This window comes from Toxorhynchites rutilus, chromosome 1, assembly GCF_029784135.1.
Source record: "Toxorhynchites rutilus septentrionalis strain SRP chromosome 1, ASM2978413v1, whole genome shotgun sequence".
NCBI lineage: Eukaryota > Metazoa > Arthropoda > Insecta > Diptera > Culicidae > Toxorhynchites > Toxorhynchites rutilus.
This window is the reverse complement of record NC_073744.1, coordinates 130,791,930-130,808,310: the sequence shown is the minus strand read 5'-3', so window position 1 is coordinate 130,808,310 and position 16,381 is coordinate 130,791,930. Positions and strand designations below refer to the sequence as shown.

Below are 16,381 nucleotides of genomic sequence, written 5' to 3'. Positions count from 1 at the left end.
TATAGGAACGAATGTTCATTCTTTTCACTTTGTTATTTTTTGAGACTGCAATTGGTAAATATTTTTCGGAAAAGCCGTTGTTTACCCTCACCACCAGCAAGCGTTAGCATCTCATATATTGCCTAAAAACTGGCTCAACTATTCTCATATGAAACTTTTACCCCTAGCTTCGCGTTCGAGGTCTCGAGGAGAAATCGAAAAGTGGTCTCGATGGGCACGCTACCCTACGGAGGTCGGCATATTCGTCGGAAAATTTCTCCAGGAGTTGGACGGCACCCGGAACAGATTTGCACACGTCGATTTTTCGATGGTATGCTTGATCCTAGGAAGATCCGAACGATAGTGGCGGCACCTATTCGCCCAAATGGTCGCCCACTCCAATGCACACAGGCTTCAGTGGGAAACCACCACCAGCTTCAGTTGCACCAACAGCAGCAACAGGTACAGCTGGTCATTCTAATGTGGTTCCTCTGTTGTCATCTGCAGATGGAAATGGTCCTTCAGGTCTGCTCAGTGATGAAAGCCACGGTGGTGGTGTCAGAATAGATTCGCTTGAGGCGGAGCTCAAGAAAGGCATCACACTGCAGGATCAGCTCGAGCGAAAGAAACTGTCGAATAAGAATGAGTAATATGATCGCATTCGGAAGAGTCAACTAACCTATTCATTCATTCAAAGATGCGAACGCTAGGAAATATACAACATGATTAATGAGTTGATTCATTAATAAACATTTTTAGAAAAGTGTTTAATTTCTCGTTTCTACAACCGCTTCCTCCTTAGCTCCATCCACGTCGATCCACAACCCTAATGCATCGTACATTTATTCCCGAATTAAATCCAGAAAACTTTCTACAAGGTCTCCATCAATAAATCCCTCGCAACGTTCCGTTCTCATTTCGGTGTGTAAACTAAGCTAATACGAATAATCAATTCTGCCAACAGATTTGTTTATGTCAGTCAAACTTTCTTGTAACTTTCGAAGAAATTAATAGTTCATTATCAGGTGGTATTCGTGTGACCAGATCAATTGCACCGCTGATTATGCCAAATAGCACACAGCCCGTTGTCGGCGTCGTTCGCTCACCGATGTTGTGCATCACGAGCGAACCGTGGCGGAATATATTCATCATATCACTGAGATGGGATTAAGCTACCTCTGGTATTTGCTGACGTTCGTCATCCGTTGTTGCGCCCCTTCAAATAAATACAAAAATTGTTCATATGATAAACCGAGCTACGGAAATCCTACTTACCCATCTTTTAGGCAAACAAATACATTGTTGCTGTTATCCGCCCCGAGGAAGGCACCGTCATCTAATATTTTTACTGCTGTCATTCAATTTGGATTATAGTCGCGAGCGGTCTCCTCAAAACAACTTTCCGTCGGATAGCCAATGCAGCAGCGTGATAGATCGCATCAAATCAGATCAATCAGAAAGAACGTTACTCTGAGGAAGACAAGTGATTGCATTAATCTAGCTTACCCCAAATTTTACAATATAATGCCAACACATTATTGAAATGGCTACATTCAAGTCGCAAATCCTGATCATCAGTCCATTCATGCAATCGTACTTTTTAATTGAGGCTAGCCAATACTCGGCCGTTGAACTCAACGAGGGAATAGCACGCACCCTTGATGTCCTTCTCGCTAACTTCTCGCTAGTGATAGATGATAATCCTTTTTACTTTGGGTTCTAGTTGCTCTGGATTGACCAATGCTGTGCCGACAATGTAAAAGTATTCGAATCGTTACACAACTACACCGAAATCAGTGACATAGTCTACTCCGTTTGCATGAATTGAGGTACATGTAGCACCTCGAACGTATTCTGCTCGTTGATATGTAGACTTGAATTTCAGCTTCTTAGCCGAACTTGGCATTGCTGGCTCCTGGATTAAGCAGACCCATGTTGTTTGAGGAAGTTACATTTGTCGTCAGAGTCGGCGCGCTCTAACTCGAAGGAGTCAGTCCACTCGAGTCCTGAAGATCCATTCGCACCGTTATAACACCGAAACGACGTACCGACTCACCCATTGGTACCGTTCGAATGTGCAACTTTTGAACCTCATCAATTATACCAAAAATAACAGAATTTTTGATTGCAAGAGCCTGATCGGCATTTAGTGAGCACATATGATTTACTTTTTACACGTTGACATTCGAGAAAACCAACTTAGAACTGTAATTATCGGTTAGGCAATCAGAACAGGCGAACACGTTTGTTGTCGAAAGTGACCGGAAAATTTTCAGAAGTCAGCTGGATTCCAAGCGTAACTTTCTTTGGTCTATTACTCTGTTGGTATTTTTCTCCATGACGAAGCAAAAATAGATATCGGTCCAAAAACCTACTGCAACCAGTTTCGAACGACTGGAGCTTTCATTCATGGGTGAGTGTGATAGTGCTGAGGGAAAAGAACATTGTTATTGTGAACATGTGCAATTAGCCGTTTCATACCTGTTACGGTCAGCTGAGGCTTATCGCGGATCGAGTGACAGATCCATAACATAAGCAATCTTTGAAATTATATTTAGAAAAGACCCCAGCGAAGTTGAGGACAAACTATATGTAAGACCAAGGCAAACACAAATATTTGTCTGCTTTGTATAATTAAGTTAAAATGCTTGTAACCCACCAACGAAGCTATTGGTTATCATAAATCCCAAAAGGGAAAAAGTCAACAACTTAGTTTGAATTAAAACAAGGCGCAGCATACAGATTGCGTCTTGTAAACAGATGTAAATATATATGCACCACTTGAGATGCAATTATCACCCTCTCCATCATGCGCAGCGCGATAAGCACTAGGCGCACCAACGGGGTGCTATAAACTTAATGTGTTTGTTTAGGACAGTGCAGCCGTCTCAGACTGCATGTTACGATTATGATGGAGAGAGGGAAAGGAAAATAGAATAATCTAAACGAAACCGATATGTTATCGGTTTCAAGAGAGAAAGAGGAGATATTCCTCGTCAATCTTAGTTTAAGGAACCATGTATATATATATTGTACAAATTTTGAATAAAGATTAGTATGTAACAGAACTCACGCGAAAGCGTTAAAATTTTTCTTTGAACATAGAGAAATTTTTCAATACCTCTTTTGCACCAACTTGTCTGCTTTAATTGCAATGCAATGTCGTAGGCAGTTGCACACAAACTGGCATGAATTTCACGCGACTACGCCAATGCGCTTATCATCCGGCGGATTCCATTCACATACTATCGATTTGTTATCACATTAGATCAATCGTGCTGTCATTGGAGTAACACGATAAATTTGCCTATAATCGACATTCGCACATCAAAATGTCTGTAGGAAATCGGGAACTTCGGTTTTTTTTCTGTTTCTTCCTCCGATAAAGACTGTACACAATGCTCCTAATCGAAAACAAGTGTAGAAATAAAAAAAAAAACATCTGTCATCGATGTCGATAAAGTAGTTTTCTCAAGTAAATCTAGTACACAGAAATACGGCCGTAAATGAGGATAGCTTTTTCTATGACGACGTATCGCATCCGACGAATGAATATACGGATACGGCCGTAAATGAGAATAAGGGTTCTGCGTTACAAATAAAGGGCCTGGCCGGGTAAGGAAGTAAAAAGTGCCCCCAAACCAAATCACTAGCCGTATGGCAAATATTGTAAAGGATATTAAATAAGAAATTTTGGCGGTTTATTTGAACCCCTATCTGGTTTGACGTAGGATCTATAGTGACAAACGTACTTTTTCGTGCATTTCACGCCATCCTCAATAGATCCGAGATAAAAATTTGAAAAAAATACTGAATGTGCATCTTACTACGATGTATCAAAAAAAATTATCAAAAAAAAATTTCATCAAAAATTTTAGTACTAAAAAAAATAATGAAATCTTGAAAATTTTTTTTTTGGGATTTAGAGATTCAGTACTACTCTAATTCATATTTTAATGTGTTTCTACGGCTTTTCTAGATATGTGTGATTTTTTTCAGATTTTTTTCAGTGTTGCGCGGTATCAAAAAATTTTTTTTTTATGTTTCCAAAGAGTGGTTAGGTAAGGGAGTAAAAAGTGCCCCCAAACCAAATCACTAGCTGTATGGCAAATATTGTAAAGGATGTTAAATAAGAAATTTTGGTGGTTTATTTGAACCCCTATGTGGTTTGACGTAGGATCTATAGTGAAAAACGTACTTTTTCGTTTATTTCACGCCATCCTCAATAGATCTGAGATAAAAATTTGAAAAAAATACTGAATGTACATCCTACCATGGTGTATCAAGAAAAATTATCAAAAAAAATTTCATCAAAAATTTTTGTACTAAAAAAATATTAAAATTTTGAAAATTTTTTTTTTGGATTTAGAGATTCAGTACTACTCTAATTCATATTCAAATGTACTCTTACGGCTTTTCTAGATTTATAAATATCTTCAAACTGTTTTTTTTTTCAAATATCTAATACTAAAAATAAAATGAAAAAAAATACACAGTACAAAAAAATGTTATAGATTTTCTGGCATTTCGAAATTTTGAAAAAAAAAATATAACTTTGAGACCCACTCCTGCTCAAATTTTTATTTAAATGCGTTCGTATGTGTCTTTTTTCTACATGTGGCGTAATTTTTCCTGAATTTTTAAGAGCATTGTGTGACACAAAATAATTTTCTTCATCGTCTGCATTATTATTTTTATTTTTTTGAAATCGATTATTTTATTGTATTCGTGGTTTTCAATTGAAAGATTAAAATAAAAAAACAAATCGAATTTGTGGTCTCAAAGTTATATTTTTTTTCAAAATTTCGAAATGCCAGAAAATCTATAACATTTTTTTGTACTGTGTATTTTTCTTTTTTATTATTTTATTTTTATTATTAGATATTTAAAAAAAAACAGCTTGACGATATTTATCAATCTAGAAAAGCCGTAAGAGCACATTTAAATATGAATTAGAGTAGTATTGAATCTCTAAATCCCAAAAAAAAATTTTCAAATTTTCATAATTTTTTTTTAATACTAAAATTTTTGATGAATTATTTTTTTGATAATTTTTCTTGATACACCGTGGTAAGATGCACATTCAGTATTTTTTTCAAATTTTTATCTCGGATCTATTGAGGATGGCGTGAAATGCACGAAAAAGTACGTTTGTCACTATAGATCCTACGTCAAACCACATAGGGGTTCAAATAAACCGCCAAAATTTCTTATTTAATATCCTTTACAATATTTGCCATACAGCTAGTGATTTGGTTTGGGGGCACTTTTTACTCCCTTACCTAACCACTCTTTGGAAACATAAAAAAAAAATTTTTTGATACCGCGCAACACTGAAAAAAATCTGAAAAAAATCACACATATCTAGAAAAGCCGTAGAAACACATTAAAATATGAATTAGAGTAGTACTGAATCTCTAAATCCCAAAAAAAAAATTTTCAAGATTTCATTATTTTTTTTAGTACTAAAATTTTTGATGAAATTTTTTTTTGATAATTTTTTTTGATACATCGTAGTAAGATGCACATTCAGTATTTTTTTCAAATTTTTATCTCGGATCTTTTGAGGATGGCGTGAAATTAACGAAAAGTACGTTTTTCACTATAGATCCTACGTCAAACCACATAGGGGTTCAAATAAACCACCAAAATTTCTTATTTAATATCCTTTACTATATTTGCCATACAGCTAGTGATTTGGTTTGGGGGCACTTTTTACTCCCTTACCCGGCCAGGCCCTTTGATGAACGTCCTTATACGTTTGATATGATGCCTAGGACTACCAAAATATGTGAACGGAAGAATTGTTAAACGATCATTGTATTTTACATTTCCCTCTGTAATTATTGCGCATCTCATGTTTACGTAGTTCTCGAACCGCGAAAGTTCATTCACCTCTAGTATCTGAAATGACGATTTTCCCAGGCTTCTCAGTTTGAAAGTACGTTTTAGGGGAATAGAGATGGGCAAACCGCTCATGAACTGTTCAAAAGAACTAATTCATCAAAAAGAGTGAACGAACGGTCGTTCTTTTTTACTGGGCAACAGTTCACATGAACTGCAATATTCCAGGATACGGTGGTTCTTAAGATGGTTCTTGATTCTTGGATTGTTCGATTATTTATCAAATGAAGTTTTAATTTTATATTATCGAGTCGAGGGTGACTATTTCAGTAAGATTTGTGCTGAAAAGAATGAATCACGGCTCAAACTAAATCAAAATTTCAAAATCATAGTTTGATTTTCTATTCTGCTAAGATTTTTTAACAATATTCGGACATATAATTATTTGCTAACAAAAAGCATTTTATGAATGAACAGTCCTACATAACATCTCACACTTTTTCATACTTGCTATGGCATATCCCTCTAATGTACGGAAGAGTGAGTGAACTATTCAAAAGAACTAGTTCACTTAAGTGAACGGTTGGTCATTGAACGGTTCATTAAAGTGAACCGTTTTGCCCATCTCTATAGGGGAACATATTCCGGTCTGCACAACGACAAACGATAACAAAAGGACTCAACACCAAAAAAAGTCACAGGAGGGTTGTGTCCGAGACACGACCGCATAGTTGAGGTAGAATTCCGTTAGGCTATCTGTTGATTTTGGATATGTTTGAAAATTACAGACTCTTTGATAATGATTTGGTGGCCCTGTAAAGGCTCGTTTTGTTTGGTTTTCCGGTATTGTTTGTTCACTCCACCAATGTTTGCCGAGTGATGATGATAGAGGGATGGTAAACAGTCGTTGGATGGCACGTATCAGATAAAAGATGCCAAAGTGAAACGAGATATGATGAAAACCACAATCTGTGATCCTAGACGAAATTGGAAAAAATCCACCAATGTAACACAAGATAATTGCCAATACCGAATACATTCATCAATTTTTCTCATCAGTAAAGACATGTTTCTTTAATAAAGGGAAAACATATTTGAAATGGAAAGGTAATTTTCTATTATAAGTTTTGCTTTCTGAGTGTTTATTCAACCCAATGCGAATTTTAATTAGACTAACAACACTTAACACTATATAAAGGGCACATGGGAAATCACTTTTTCTAATATTTCTTCACTTTTCCAATTTTTCTCGCTGTATAAACATTTCTTGGGTGAAAATGAACACAACCAAACTGACAGCTTAAACCAAACGACCCGTTCTCGAGCGGGAACACAGCTTGGTTTTTATTAATGAAAACTGAAATAAATCGTTTTTATATATATATAGTCATTTTTAACACAACTGCCATCATATAATTTTACACTTACACTTGTGCTAAATCTTTCACAATACACGATCGGTCATTGATATGAAATTTCACGAAGCAACCAATATTAAAGTTCCAAATTTAAATTTTATTTGCTAGAATTAATCGTATCACTTACCTTAATATAAAAATGCCCCCGCCTTGCATATATTTGCAATATCGATTTTCCCCAGGCAGCTTGGTTTTGATGTCTCTGTTACGGAACACATTTCGGTGGAAGCAAAAGCTCCCCCTTCTTTCATGTATTTGCAATGCTGGTTTCCCCCAGGCTGCTTGGTTTTTATGTCTTTGTTAGGGAACCGCCGCATGTGCCGTCAATTTCGACCAATCAGAAGAGGGTATTTCCGTTAGGATAGGGGTTGGATTTGTCAATTGTTCGATAGTTATTTTTATGACATATATTACTTTCTTCCATATAAAAAAATGTTATGTAGAGTGCCGAAATCGATGGACGCAAAAATTTCATCAATCCATCATGAAATGACTGAGCAATAAGCGTTTGAAATTGGACAATTTTAACGATCTGCTCGATTTTCGATTTTCAATTTGTACCCCAATATGTTCCCGAAAGACGTAATCCTACGTCAAAATACCCCAGACTTGAAGTATTTGCAAAGCGGATTCCCCCAGGCACATTAATTTTGAAGTCCGTGTTAGGGAAACCCAGCTCGGTGGGAACAAAAATATCCCCGACTTGCATGTATATTTGCAGAACGGATTTCCACAGGTACATCGATTTTGAAGTCTGTGTTGAGGAAACCGTAAATCGAGCCAATCAAAACTTAGCAGTTAGGGCGTTTAGAATAACTTTTAATACCCCCAATACCCCCAATTCGCATGTGTTATAAATTTGCTCATGCTACACTCGCATATAATCAGAATTTTACTTCATATACAAATACACCTTCTATATTATTACTGCTCACTCTCAGCCAGACGGACCTCAACAAATCCTCTAGTCCCTGGTCTAGCCACGGGGACTGTCGGAGGCGAGCTTCAACACCTCTTGCAGGCTAGCTCGAGCGTGGGATTCGGAGATCCCAAGGTCTGCTCACTTGGACTTTTCTCGGAACACGAATTTAAAACACCAACTATCTTTTCTTTATTTCTATCCACTTACAATTTTGTGTGTATCGTGTGTGATGGCCGGCCGGCTGGTCCTCACTGGTTGTCTGGTTGATGATTCTGGGGGCTGACGGAGCTGGAACACGCGTGGTTGGCTGTATCCGCAATGGCCGTCAAGGCTTACGCCTCAAATAATGGGTTCTGATCCCTTCAGACGAGGACAAATCTGCACATTTTCTCTTGCTTCTATTCTTCAAATTACCTGATTCCCTCTTCAATATTTTTCCTCTGTCTTTTCTCCTTCCTCTTTAATTTGTAACTGCACTTCAACTTTTCAACGTCTATCTTCTTCGACTATCACTGTTTAATTTTCTTTTTTCGGCGATCGCAGTGGAAAAGAACTAGGCAAGTCTCCTAGTTCTTTTTCTAGGCTCATTATTGCCCCCTCCCAACATCCAGCCTCCCAGTCCACCCTCTCGATCATATATTGTCCCATAATGTCTGTATGTGTTTATGTGTAACCTCCTCTCTGTCTCCCTTATCAACAACCCTCATCTAGGAAGCACTGATGACGATAAAGAAGAATTCTACGCGTTCCGATCAGATGAAGCAGGAAGAGTCGGTGCGGTTCGGAGTTGGAGAGCTGCAGCTATGGACTAGGTTCATTGACGGAACAATGTTGTGAATAAGATCTAATCTCTTTATGGGATCTAGCATTTTCAGAAATACAAAAATAACCGATCTGTCAGCAGCGTGAAATCGATTAGCATTCATACCATCCGATGCACCTGAGTTTAATGGGCTGTTAAGTTCAACAAATTCCGCCAGCGAATTAAGGATCTCTATAGTAGCATATCCGAAAACGAGCATGAAACTAATAAGAACCAGAACAGAGGGTGCAAAGCCCCCAAGGAGATAAACTCCCAATCACATCCTGATTGTTACTTTCCCCTGGTGACTGTGAAAACGTGGTCTACTTCGTTATTGCCTATTTAAAGTTTGATTCACCGAAACTAGCACAATGAGAGTGATTTGCTACTCCTAAACGTCATTCGGTATGTTTTTCGTGCAATTTCGCTGATTCAGGTCAATCACGGAGAGCATCTACGTAGTGTACAGTCTACTCAAGCTCAAGTTCTGTTGAGTCCACGAAAAAAAGCAGTACAACGTCTGTAGACCTTCAGGGAGATGGATATTGTTTTTTTAATTGTTTTAATCATCAGGTTTTCTGGATGTGCATATCGTGCACGTCTCTCATGAATGATATACGCGTGAGGTTTGCAGTAAATGCGGCTTACGACTCCGGCCAAGAGAAAGTAGTTTCTGCGCACAACGAAATAAAAGAAGGCATGAAAAAAGAAATACTCTGCGAGCTGAAGAAGGAGATCAAGTCGAACTTTTCAGCATTGATTAATTCAAGCTCGATGCTTCCTAGGTCGTCTAAGTATCCCGCTTCGGGGATTGTTAATACTCGCCATCGCCGACTTTTCGGAAAGTTCTGCACGACAGGCATGTTCCGAAACAGTCCTTCCCTGACAATCGTGTTCCGTGGATGACAAAATAGCTCAGACAATTGAAGACTCTAAAAAGGGCAGCACTCAGCCAGTATTCCAGGGCTCGAGTACGTTGCTCCACAAATCACGTCGAGCTATCGCTGAGAGAACACTACCGTAGACTGAACCAAGTTTATAAGTCGCAATGCAAACGCTGCTTTGCTAACCATCAGACTCGCATCCAACAGAAGCTGAAATGTAACCCGAAAGCCTTTTGGTAATATATTACCGATCTACGAAAAGAAAGTGGTTTGCCTTCGTCAATGTTCTTAAAAGATGATATACATCGAATGTTCGCGCTCAAATTGTCGGGTATGTTTGATAATACCACGCTATCATCCGAACAAGTATCGACAGCCGCCAGAAATGCTCTCATTGCATCGAATTCTTGTCAACAATGATTGGATCCTCGAGGCTGTGGCCAAATTGAAGTCATCGATGTCAGCTGGCTCCGATGGTATTCCGTCACTGGTACTAAAAAGTGCGCTCAGCCGCTACTTGCTCCGCTTCGTCTCTTGTTTGGACTACCATTGTCAACCGGTAAATTTCCTGTCCTTTGGAAAACGGTGTATATGTTTCCGGTGCACAAGAAAAGGTACAAATCAAACATCGACAACTACAGGGGTATTTCTACCTTATGCGCTACTTCAAAGCTTTTCTATTAGAGGCGAATGAACTGAAAAGTTTCAAACCTCTATAATTCATCACGTTCGTTCGTTCAAAGCTTTTCGAACTCGTAGTTCTGCCGCCTATGTTGTTACATTGTAAGCAACAAATTAGTAACAATCAGCACGGATTTCAAAAGCTAGTTTGGGAATGTATTTTATCCTTAAAACAACTAGCTGCTACTAACGAAGTTAACCAATACTGGTGTGGAGCTTCCGATATTCACTGCAAGGGTTCCTCAATTCCGGTAGTATAAGCCTACAGTGAAATCACCCGATACAGAGAGGAAATATTGTGGCTTACCTATTCGACCGTTGTCTGCTGAAGGAGGAAATGATGTGACATGTGTGCTACTACTGCTGCTATGATATAACACCAACATCACTGTTATACTGTCAGCTGCGAGGGGTAGGGCATTGTGCATTTAATCTCTCTTCTACGCACCACACATCTTCCTTCTTCTTTTTGGTTTTTTTTCCTTTTTTTATCTTTTGACGTAGGATTACGTCATTCGGGAACATATGGGGGTACAAATTGAAAAACGAAAATCGATCGCATCGTGAAAAATGTCCAATTTCAAACGCTTATTACTCAGTTATTTCATGATGGATTGATGAGATTTTTGCATCAAACGATTTCGGCACTCTATAACAATTTTTCACCTTGAATAAAATAATATATATCATGTAACTAACTATAGAATAATTGAAAAATCTCAACTCCTATTCTAACGGATATAACCACTTCTGATTGGTCGAAATTGACGACATATGCAGCGGGTCCCTTACAGAGACATCAAAGCCAAGCTGCCTAGGGGAAATCGGCATTGCAAATGCATTAAAGTAGAGGAGCTTTTGTTCTCACTGAAATTTGTTCCCTAACAGACACATCAAAACCAAGGTGCCCGAGGGAAATCGGCATTGCAAATATATGCAAGTCGGGTGCAATTTTGAATTGCAAGTAAGGTGAGTGATACGATTAATTATAGCAAATGAAATTTAAATTTGGAACTTCAATGTTGGTTGCTTCATGAAATTACATATCAATGACCGATCGTGTTTTGTAAAAAAATTAGCACAAGTGTAAGTGTAAAATTGTATGTGGTGAATTTTTTTTTCTCTTTATTTCATCCATACATAACACAGGAGGCATCTCGTCTTGGATCACAGAGGGCGATTTTCATCATATCTCGCTCCACTTCGGTATCTGATACGCTCTATCCAACGACTGTTTACCATCCTTCCGTCATCCTCACTCGGTAAACACTGGTGGAGTGAATAAACAATACCCAACAACCAAACAAAACGGCCCTTTTCAGGGCCACCGAATTAGCGATGTAATTATTCAAACATATCCAAAATCAACAGATAGTCCGACGGAATCCTACGTCAACTATGCGGTCGTGTCTAGGACACAACCCTCCTGTAACTTTTGTCTGTCATTCAATTTCCGTTTTGACGTAGGACTACGTCTAACCGAAAGATATAGGAGGTGAAATGGAAATCTAGGCACTGAACAAGTAGGAAAAATGCAAGATTTGGAACGCTTATAACTCGAGCATTTCTCAATAGATCGCAAATCAATTGCATCAATTTTGCATCAATTGATAGGAAATATATCTACGCATCTATCATAACGAATAACATTTCATTTTTCTTGAGATAAATAATTGAATAATTGTGAAATATCAAGCATTCTCAAAATTCACTATGTGCCCATTTTTGATTGGTCCATTTTGTGCTCCTCAAATCGTAACGACCAAAACGGGCAACCAGAGCAGCAGCGAAATAGAATGAAGCACGATTGGAAAGGAAAAAGAAAAAAAGACGGGTGGGTAATGTCGGGGACATAACCGGAGTGACGTAGGACTATACAATGGGGACAGCTTTTGTTAAATATATATTTTAAATATATTGTTTTATTTTCTTCTCCTACGTGAATACCTACCTATCTACCTGAAAAATGGATTAGTTTACTGTTTACTCTTTATGAATATGTTGATGGTTCTGAAAAGAACCTTTGGTGTTGTGTTTTTGTTATCACTCAATTTCCCCATCTTGTTCGGTTAAACCTTCCTGTTTAGCTATTGCGTTTGCCACTCGCCACAGCATTCACAGTTGGAAAATTTCTTCCCATCCAGCTCGTGACATGTTGTTCAGTAAATTACATTTAATGCGACGTGCCGGAGAAACACTTTGCCACTCACTGAAACTAATTGTTGCCTTGATGAGCGCCGAACCGAAGCTGCTCTGTTTTTGATGCGGGTTTTCTGATTGTCGTGAGCAGCTTTGCAAGCCAACTCGAGCACTCCGACGGCCGAAACTCTATAATCGCTCATAGGTATACTGGTACTCCGGCACCAATCCGTTCGGCCTAGTTACCCTTGCGGAGCAATCAGTGAATGCGACCAACAGGAAACTGGAGACCTGCACGGTTCGAGTGAGACTTTGCCTTTCCCTTAACTTGTCCTTTTTTGTTACGTTCACGATGCCGATGCCGTACAACCACACGGGTTTACGGTTTGAAAGAAAATAAGATATTTTTTGGGGTCCGCGTGTTTTATACTCTAGCGGTACACACTCACAGGATAGAGACAAATCGGCAGACTCAGCCAGAGGGGCGAGTCCAACGAGACGAACGAATGAGCGTTAAAAGGGAGCGATGGCAAAAAAATACATTCATTACGATTTGTTCGCTCGTTGGATTCACATGCAGGCTAAAAAGGGTCCTTTTCAGGATCACAAAATTATCTTCAATCTAAAGAGTTTATTGTTTTGTTGTCACTGGATATCCCCATCTTGTTCGGCTAAACCTTTCTGTTTCTGATTGCATTTGCCACTCGCCACAGCTTTCACAGTTGGAAAATTTCTTCCAATCCAGCTTGTGACATATTTTACAGTAAATTACATTCAATGGCACGTCGCATTACCACCACTCAGTGTCGCCTTGGAGGCGATTTTAACCTGTAATTGAACATTTACGATGACAGTGGTACAGTGTCGACTTTCAATGTGGGGTCATAATTTGGATCTCTATGTTTACAAAAATGTCCAACAAAATAAGTCGCATTACATGTCCGTCCAATTAGCTAAATGTCGAACTAATTGTAAATTACTGTACCTTCAATCTGGAAACAATTTAAGAATTGGTGAAAATTTAATAATCTGGAAAGTTCCCAACTATCAATAAGCTCAGAACAACTGCCAAATTCACATACTCATCAGATCCTGGCAAACAAATTATGAAGAAATCAATTTGTGTTTTTTTTTATTATTTTGGATAATGTTTTAGAAAGCATTGAACTGTATTTCCTAAACTCTTTTTTGGAAGGTTTAATGGCCCTGAAAAGCGCCTTGTTTTATGGAATGGTTCCAATTTAGAAAACTTTGTACTCGTGGTTTTGAAAAAAAAACCTATTCGAACGCCCTCGATGCCGCCTTGTTCTGGATTTGCCACCAAAGCAGTTTGTATAAAGAACAAACTTTTTTCTTCTGCTACCTGATGCCGTTTTGCGATTGCGTTTGCCACTCGCCACTCGCTGCAACTGCCTGTTGTCTTGATGTCCACCGAACCGAATGTGTTCTGTTCCGAATGCGGGTTTTTTTATCGTCGCGAGCAGCTTTACCAGCTAACTCGATCACTTCGGCGGCCGAAACTATATAACGCCGGCTAGGTGGACTGGTGCACTGGTACTAACGCGCTCGGCCTAGCTACCCTTGCGGGGAACTCCAGATCAACACGGTTCGAGCGGGAGTTCGCCTTTCCCTTCACTTTTCCTCCTTTACCATGTCCAGACATGGCTGCTTGGGTTGGTTTGTTGATGTGTTTTGATGCGAACCGATGTGGTGTACGGTTTGGATGAGAATAATCCTTACGGCAGCGGAGCGGGGATTTTTAAGCTGACTGGCTGGCTTGAGAATTACGCATGTGTGAGACTGCGACCAATGTCTCGTTCATATTTTTTCTTTTTCCTTTCCAATCGTGCTTCATTCTATTTCGCTGCTGCTCTGGTTGCCCGTTTTGGTCGGTATGATTTGAGGAGCACAAAATGGACCAATCAAAAATGGGCACATAGTGCATTTTGACAATGCTTGATATTTCACAATTATTCAATTATTTATCTCAAGAAAAATGAAATGTTATTCGTTATGATAGATGCGTAGATATATTTCCTATCAATTGATGCAAAAACTTTTGCGATCTATTTTCGACTAGCCCATTTTGTTGTGGGAAAAATGGTGTAGAGTATATTGTCTGAATTCCTCTTCCACGAAAAAAGCTTTCAAATTCTTCACCATTGGTATCGAGCGCAATCGTCTCTCAAACCGTTTTAGTAGAGAATATCCTTTGCATTGGAGTTGGTTTCACCGGTCTACCATTTGTGGCACAAGTTTCGCATGACCCATTGATCAGCATCTGTGGCCATGCCAGGTCACCACACTCGCACAATTGAGTTTTGTCAATATTCCGTTCTTGATGGATAGGTCATTGGAGACAGCTTAAAATCTGCTCAGATACTTCGACCACTTTCCTGACTACAAAGCTTCCACTTCCAATTGGACGCGGCCCAAGTTGACCGCATTTACTGCATTTCAATTTTATAACGGGCCCGACGACTCCTAGAAAAAGCAATGCTAGCACGATATTCTTTAGTCTAAATTCTCTGGTTTATTCGTTTCCCGTCCTACGCTTCAATGGAGCTTTGGTAGAGCGTATATGATTAATTGAAGTATCATTGTACAAGCTGTATCAATCTGATACACTCCGTCTCTCGTTGCCGATTGTACGATGAATTCGCTTCGCCACTAAATGTGCTAGCAATTATAGCAAGTTCGCGGTTGAACATGTCCTTGAGCAACTGAGCTTTGACGAAACGTTTCTGATCTGCTGCAATATACTCACAAAGACGTACATTCTCATTTGTCTGGCATGGAAGCTCATAATCGATTCTCCTGATCGTTGTCGCGTGCACGAAAATGCTTCGCTCAGCCGCAGTGTCGATTGTTGATCAAAAATGACTTTCGATGTTCTTAACAAAAGTTGTGTAGCAATGACCTTCCTTCAGGTTTGGCCTCAACTTACATGCTCGTACAATACCCTGCAATTCTTCACCCATTGAAAGATAAAGCAGTTGTGGCCGTTGTACGTGTCACACACGTTGGATAGAGACGCTGCGATCTCAGAGCTTCCAATATATTTGAATCACTCTTAAAACCACTTTGAACCACATTTTGTTTGCAGGTACGTTTTATGAGAAAGGTTGGATTTGATCTCATCGGACGTTCGTATTACTTGCTTCATACGCCGGAATGTCACGACACTTCCAGCTATCATCTGCTTCAGTGCATACAATGTTGTTTCCTGGGAACTATTGTTACTGATCGAGCATTTTCCGACTCGTTGTTTCTTTTCGATATTGGGTGGTTTCTTCGACATACCATTTTTTTCAAAAGCGGTTGTCCCAACACGCAGTTTTTAGGCGGTTGTCCCGACACGCCCCTTTTTCCAAGCTGTTGTCCCAACACGCTTTTTTCAGATGGTTGTCCCGACACGTCACTTTTCCAAGCGGTTATCTCAACGCGCAATATCTCAGGCGGTTGTCCCGACACGCCATTTATTTTCACAGGCGGTTGTCCCAACACGCCATTTTCTTGAATTTCTTTCCTCTGTGCCGGGTGATTTCACTGAATATTTAATGTATTGTATTAAATAGGGGTAGGGGTAGGGCATTGTGCATTTAATCTCTCTTCTACGCACCACACAACTGGGTGCCTGGTCACTGCGGTATAGAAGGTAATGAAAAACCCGAATTATTCATTACACCTTGTAACAGAATAACACTCAACC

The 16,381-nt window shown here is 39.2% G+C and overlaps 1 pseudogene; it reads right to left on the bottom strand.

Annotated features, from left to right (window-relative positions):
• Positions 1 to 746: 746 nt before the first annotated feature.
• LOC129761443 (DNA damage-binding protein 1-like) lies at positions 747 to 2,512 on the bottom strand (annotated as a pseudogene).
• Positions 2,513 to 16,381: the final 13,869 nt, after the last annotated feature.